Source organism: Eleutherodactylus coqui, chromosome 2 (genome assembly GCF_035609145.1).
Source record: "Eleutherodactylus coqui strain aEleCoq1 chromosome 2, aEleCoq1.hap1, whole genome shotgun sequence".
NCBI lineage: Eukaryota > Metazoa > Chordata > Amphibia > Anura > Eleutherodactylidae > Eleutherodactylus > Eleutherodactylus coqui.
Window position 1 is genome coordinate 338,806,084 of NC_089838.1, and position 7,926 is coordinate 338,814,009.

Here is a 7,926-nt window from a genome sequence, read left to right on the forward strand (position 1 = left end):
TACCAAACTGACCACCACCAGCATGCACAATCGCTAAATGTGCATATCTCCAAACTGCTGAGCCTGAAGATGCTGCCATATAGGCTGGTAGAAAGTGAGGCTTTCCGCAACCTCATGGTGGTGGACGTCCCACGATACTTGGTCCCTAGTCGCCATTATTTTTCACGCTGTGCTGTCCCCACACTACACCAGCACGTCACAGAATATGAACCGTGCCCTCACCAACGCAGTTACTGGTAAGGTCCACTTAACCACCGAGATGTGGACTAGTGCTGGCCGGCAGGGACAATACATCTCCCTGACGGCACATTAGGTTATCCTGGTGGAGGCTGGGACCTAATCTGACCCTGGGACCGCTCACGTGCCTATCGAGGATTGCGGGTCCTACCCTGGTGATGGTTTCTCCGGCTTATTATACGACCTCCTCTAACCCCCCTCTCCTCCTCCACCTCTCAATTACCATCTGTGATTCTATAAAACATATTATCCAGAAAATCTTCCAATATTGAGACAAGATAGCATAATAGATAAAATGCATAATGTAGACCTCAGATCCTTCAGCTGACATTTGTTTGTTTTATTTGTTTTTAACTCACTTGGGTATTTAAGGAAGTGACGTGATTATCCAGATTAGGTGATCAAGACTCCACACGGAGTTGAAACGTGTCCTGCTTAGTGTCTGTCTGTTTCTTATGCTGCACTTCGTCAAATAAAGGCTTCTGGATTTTATCCACTTTTACAATAGTAATGTCTTCAATTAACTTGGTACCCATGCTACTTCCTTCATATCTGTTCAGCGTGTATGGACTGAAGAGGAGGAGACAGAGAGTCATACTCCTAGTGAGGACAGTGATGTGTTGCATACTGGGACTCTGGCACACATGGCTGACTTCATGTTAAGCTGCCTATCCCGTGACCGTTGCGTTAGATGCATTCTGGCCAACACGGATTACTGGGTGTACACCCTTCTTGACCCATGGTATAGGGAGAACCTTTCCACTCTCATTACCAAAGAGGAAAGGAGTACGAGAGTGATGCAATACCTAAGGGCTCTGGTGTAAAAGCTGATACTAAACTTCCCATATGACAAAGCTAGCATTAGAGGACGTGGTTCAGTGGGCCAACTAGCAGGGGAGAAGAGGGGAACAGGCAGCATGTCCAAGGCAGGCAGACGAACACTCTCCAAGGCCTTTGCCACTTTTATGGCACCCCAGCCAGGCTGTGTCACCACTCCACAGGCTGAGTAGAAGGGAACAGTGTAAAAATATGGTGAGGGAGTACATAGCCGACCGTACCAACGTCCTCCGTGATCCCTCTGCTCCATACAACTATTGGGTGTCAAAGCTGGACACGTGGCACGAACTTGCACTGTACGCCTTGGAGGTGCTGGCCTGCCCTGCCACTAGCGTGTTATCAGAGAGGGTTTTTAGTGCTGATGGGGGGACTATCAAAGATAAGCGTACCCACCTGTCAACTGACAGTGCTGACAGGCTTACACTTATTAAAATGAACAAAGCCTGGATTTCCGAAGACTTCTTTTCTCCACTGGTGGAAAGCAGCTTAACATAAAGTATCTTTAAGCTGGAGCTGAAGAACCATGCACCCTCTATCACCCCAAAAAAGGGTAGAAGTAGCTTGGTCTACCCTTCTCTGTTCGTTCTCCTCCCCCTCCTCCTAAACCAGCATGTCAGCACGCTGAACAGCCAATTCTTCAGAGGGCCAAAAGGCTCTGTAGAAACAAATTTTTTCAGAGGGCTACCTCCAGGCTCTGTGAAAACATTTTCTTCTGAGGGCCGCCTCCAGGTTCTCGCCCCCCCCCCCCCAATTTTGAAGAGGTTATCCACTAGAGTTCAGCAAACATGCTGGTTTCAGCTTCATACACCCACAGGGTCCACAAATGTATCCCAGCGCAGTGTCCAGCTATCTGACTCTGAGACAGAATGAATTGTCCTGGTTTGTCCAGTCTAATTTCTTCATAGTACATGCTGTCTTTCCCTGGGGTACTGGTTAAAAAGCCCCTCAGGGAGAGGCAGGGGCTGGGACAGGCGGTAGCTTTCCTCTCGTTGTACCGCCACCTGGATCCTAATAAATAAGTCTGCGTTCTATGTTAAAAAAATATTTCAGGGGTTCACCTGCACTCTGGGTAAACAAATCTTTGAGTGGTACACCTATACTTTTGGTACACAAATCTTTTAGGGGTTCGGCTATACTCTTGGTACACATATTTTTCAGGGGTTCGCCTATACTCTTGGTAAACAGATCCTTTTAGTGGTTCACCTCTACTCTTGGTAAACAAATCTTTCAGGGGTTCACCTGCACTCTGGGTAAAAAATCTTTAGTTTTAGAATGGGTTTTTGAATTGTGGAGATGTGTAGAAGTACTGGCATCTAAGTTTCCTTTATGCCCACGTTTGTAGCTCATGAAATTGTGTGACGGAGATGGCACGGGATTGGAATTATGATCATACGTTGATTTATCAGCAATTCTCATCAGCATTGTGGGCTATCGCCCACAATTTCAAAGAGGGTCGCTGCCAGGCCCTGACAACCCTCTACAGTGTGTGTCTCGTGTTCCTCCTCATTCAATACTCACTTATAAATAGACATGAGGGTGGTGTGGCTATCAAGCGACCTTATGGCATGAGGACAGCTAAACATATTATCCAGAAAAATCTTCCAATATTGAAACAGAATAGCATAATAGAAAAAAAGCATATTGCAGACCTCCGATCCTTCACATGACATTTGTTTGTTTTAATTGTTTTTAACTCACTTGGATATTTAAGTGATGTGATTATCCAGATTAGGTGATCAAGACTCCACACGGAGTTGAAACGCGTCCTGCCTAGTGTCTGTCTGTTTCTTATGCTGCACTTCGTCACATAAAGGCTTCTGGATTTTATCCACTTTGACAATAGCAACGTCTTCAATTAACTTGGTACCCATGCTACTTCCTTCACATCTTTTTAGCGTGTATGGGCTGAAGAGGAGGAGGAGGAGACAGAGAGTCATACTCCTAGTGAGGACAGTGATGTGTTGCATACTGGGACTCTGGCACACATGGCTGACTTCATGTTAAGCTGCCTATCCCGTGACCCTAGCGTTAGACGCATTCTGGTCAACACGGATTACAGGGAGTACGCGCTTCTTGACCCATGTTATAAGGAGAACCTTTCCACTTTCATTCCCTAAGAGGAAAGGAGTACGAGAGTGATGCAATACCACAGGGCTCTGGTGTAAAAGCTGATACTAAACTTCCCATCTGACAATGCTAGCGGTAGAGGACATACTTCAGTGGGCCAACTAGCAGGGGAGAAGAGGGGGACAGGCAGCATGTCCAAGGCAGGCAGACGAACACTCTCCAAGGCCTTTGCCACTTTTATGGCACCCCAGCCAGACTGTGTCACCACTCCACAGGCTTAGTAGGAGGGAACAGTGTAAAAATATGATGAGGGAGTGCATAGCCGACTGTACCAACGTCCTCCGTGATCCCTCTGCTCCATACAACTTTTGGGTGTCAAAGCTGGACACGTGGCACAAACTTGCACTGTACGCCTTGAAGGTGCTGGCGTGTTATCAGAGAGGGTGCTTAGTGCTGCTGGGGGGATTATCACGGATAAGCGTACCCACCTGTCAACTGACAGCGCCAACAGGCTTACAGTTTTTAAGATGAACAAAGCCTGGATTTCCCCAGACTTCTCTTCACCACTGGTGGAAAGCAGCTTAACATAAATTATTTTTAAGCTGGAACTGGAGAACCATGCACCCTCTATCACCCCAAAAAAGGGTAGAAGCAGCTTGGTCTATCCTTCTCTGCTCTTCCTCCTCCTCCTCCTCCACCTCCTCAAAAGCAGCATGTCAAAATGCTGAGCAGCCAATTCTTCAGAGGGCCAAAAGGCTCTGTAAAAACTAATTTTTTCAGAGGGCTGCCTCCAGGCTCTGTCAAAACAATTTTTTCTGAGGGCGGCCTCCAATTTTGAAGAGGTTAGCCACTAGAGTTCAGCAAACATGCTGTTTCCAGCTTCATAAGCCCACAGGGTCCACAAATGTATCCCAGTGCAGTGTTCAGCTATCTGACTCTGAGACAGAATGAATTGTCCTAATTTCTTCATAGTACATGCTGTCTTTCCCTGGGGCACTGGTTAAAAAGCCCCTCGGGGAGAGGCAGGGGCTGGCAAAGGCGGTAGCTTTCCTGACGGTGTACCGCCACCTGGATCCCCTTAAGCAAGTCTGGGTTCTATGTTAAAAAAATATTTCAGGGGTTCACCTGCACTCTGGGTAAACAAATCTTTGATGGGTTCGCCTATACTCTTGGTACACAGATTTTTCATAAATAGACATTAGGGTGGTGTGGCTATCAAGCGACTGTATGGCATGAGGACAGCTGAACGCTGGGTTTCGTTACTCGAAACAAGTTCTTGAGCATTACAAAATGTTTGACTCGAGTAACGAGCACCAGAGCATTTTGGTGCTTGCTCATCTTGCGTAATTTTACCTATATAATTAAGGAGACATGAACAGGATGCCAAGTCAACAATGTTGCAAGTTCTGCAGTTGATGAAATCCCTTATCTTATAAGACTTTTGGGTAGCAGCACTAACAAACCCAGAGCCTCTATTGATGTATTCACAAGGCTTGCAATTATGGCAAGAAAAAGACCAACAGGTTTACTTGGCAAGATAATTTTGTGCCCAAGTGGCTGCGAACCAGTCTATCTTGTAAATATCTCCCCCTTCTGTATATAATGAAGGGCCTTGTGGACATAACATAAATTAAATCATTAAGGAGATTCTAATGCTGTTCTAGAATCTTAAATATCTCCTAAAGGAGACATCATATGTCTCTATAACCCTGAGGGGAGCAAAAGCTAATTTGTCCTCTAATGTTTGGAATAGTTATAAGCCTCCTCTAAGATGTTATCAGGATAACCCCTACGTCTAAAATGGTCACTGAGGGGCAATGTCTTGGACAGTTTTGTCCCAATTTTCATTGAAAAATGATTGAGACAATAAGTTTGTTAAACATCAAGAAGTACTTGTAGTAGCATTTGATGATGCAGAAAACTGAATAATTGTTAAATGGGCACTCATGCCCCCACAGTGTTCTTCTCCATGCCCTTTGGCCATACCCCACACTGTGAAGGAGATCAGGTTTAATAAAATTCTTGGTACCTTTGTGTTGTTACAAAAACATCATAGCACAACTGCCCCAGTAATGGTGAGAGCATGGCTCAGTGACCCCTGGTTGGTTCTTTAGTGCTCCTGGACTTGAAAACATCATGCTATCTCATTTGCCTAGGAAAAGTGCCACTATCGGTCAGATGAGCAATTTGTTTTTTGAGCGCCTAAGTGCGCAAAAAAAATCACGTCTATTAGAACTATTGTTTTCCTATGAAGCATTCACATGTTTGTTTTTAGAGGTGCAAAATACTCACACCTGCAAAAGATAGGACATGCTTGCCTTGAATGTGTGCCGGTATGGTCCGTGCTGCACGTAAAAACAGAGGTGACAGGAGATGAGAGGACTCCCGGAGGGTTCTGTTAATCCCCGTGGGGAGTCACATCATCACTGAATACTGTGACAGCACTATCACAGTTTTCATGATGAGGGGTCTGCAGCGGGGATGAAAGAATCCCCTGTCACAGCTGTCACAGAGGACCGGAGTGCTATCCCATTGCTTTCATGGGATGAAGACAAGCCCTGCAGGGATGATTTTTGAGCTGGGGGGTGGCTTGAAATATAAGCCCTACCCCGAAAATCATCCCTTGCTGTTAAAAAAAAAGTTAATTTAACTCACCTAGAAGCGCTATCCGGGAATAATTACTTTACAGATTTAATCTCCCCTCCCCCTTTATCTCTGCCATATTCTCTTCCTATACCAAACCACACGACAAGTTAAAAATTAACGAGATACTATCCCCTCCATTCAATATTCAAAATGCTACTAAACAGGGGTACCTGTTGTCCAATACCTTAAAGGGGTTGTCCCGCGCCGAAACGTTTTTTTTTTTTTTAATAGCCCCCCCGTTCGGCGCGAGACAAACCCGATGCAGGGGTTAAAAAAGAAAACTGGATAGTGCTTACCTGAATCCCCGCGCTCCGGTGACTTCTTACTTACCTGGTGAAGATGGCCGCCGGGATCTTCACCCTCGGTGGACCGCAGGGCTTCTGTGCGGTCCATTGCCGATTCCAGCCTCCTGATTGGCTGGAATCGGCACGTGACGGGGCGGAGCTACGAGGAGCCGCTCTCCGGCACGAGTGGCCCCATTCAGAAAAGAAGAAGACCGGACTGCGCAAGCGCGTCTAATCGGGCAATTAGACGCTGAAAATTAGACGGCACCATGGAGACGAGGACGCTAGCAATGGAACAGGTAAGTGAATAACTTCTGTATGGCTCATAATTAATGCACAATGTACATTACAAAGTGCATTAATATGGCCATACAGAAGTGTATACCCCCACTTTGTTTCGCGGGACAACCCCTTTAATTATTCTTGCAGTGGAACCTTTCCTTCAGCAAGTGAGGCAGGACCCAGATATTAATGGATTAAGTATTAACTCTCGAACACTATCTACAGCTGCCTTTGCAGATGACATAGTGTTTCTAATTTCAGAACCGGAGAGGGATATCCCTGGACTTGCCTCACTCCTGGAAGACTTTGGTGCACTCTCAAATTTTAAAGTGAATTTCTCTAAATTCACAATCCTCAATTTCTCAATCCCGGAGATGCATAGTAGTTCCCTGAGATCCAGTTCGCCATTCTCGTGGACAGACTTATCACTGGATTATCTGGGCATTAAGCTAACTAAAAAAATAGAGAACAACTATACATGTATCTTTCTGCCCTTGATTACCCAGGTTAAGTCTCTGCTTCACTCATGTGACCGACCATTATTATCTTGGTTTGGCAGGAATAATATTTTAAAGTTCTAAAGTTTAAAATTAAAGTCCACTAGACCTAAGAAACATTTTGAGTGGACACTCTGCGAAAGCAATCCCAGCTCAAGAAAAATATCAAATATACATAGATACTTTATTGCCCCTCGGAGTTCTCCAAGCCTTCTTTTCTCAGTTCCTGGGAAAAAGAGCTGAACATATCCCTGTCTATTTGTGCTGAGGTAATTCTGCAAATGGCCTATCTCCATGTATTCTTATGCAAGAGAGACACTGTAAAATGTTGGTTAGTGGTATAAGACACTATGATTACAAGCTGACATCTCATAATAGATGTTGGAGATGCAATGCAGTGGTTGGCTCCTATCTCCACATTTGGTGGGACTGCTTGAACATTGCTTCCTTTTGGAAGGAGGTGGAGGGTGGTCTGAGGATGCTTTCTTCAGGCCTCTCAATTTCGTTAGACATGGTCTTCCTTTGAAGACCATCTGCAGGCTTTTATCCCAGGAAAAATAAATTGATAGCATTCCTGTTACATGCTGCAAAGTCTTTGATCCGCCTGCATTGGTTCCAAAAAAACACCCCCTTCCCTAGCCCAATGGAAGAAAAAAGCTGACTTAATTTGTAACTTAGAGGAACTGGCTAAGGCTACTCATAACAGCTTTGTACAGATCCGGAGCCCCTAACAAAAATTGAGGCAAAGTCCTTTGTGACAGAAAAGTTTCATAGTGAAAATGGTTTGATTGGCTAGGTATCTGATGTGAAGCTTTCCCCGGGGATCTGGGACTGTCTCTCCTGCAGCTGTCAGTACAGCGGTTAGTACATTACGACCTTGGAGGTTGACGTTGACCCTATCTTTGATGGTGTTGCCCATGATGACATAGATGATGGTGAGAACAGCATTGCTAGGTTTTGATTTTTGTTCTATGACTCTTTTTCCTAATTCCACCCCCTCTCAACCCTCCTTCTCTTCTCTCTAGTTTCTTTCTCCTTACAGCCTTATCTACGACCAACAAAAGTCTAAAGTAACT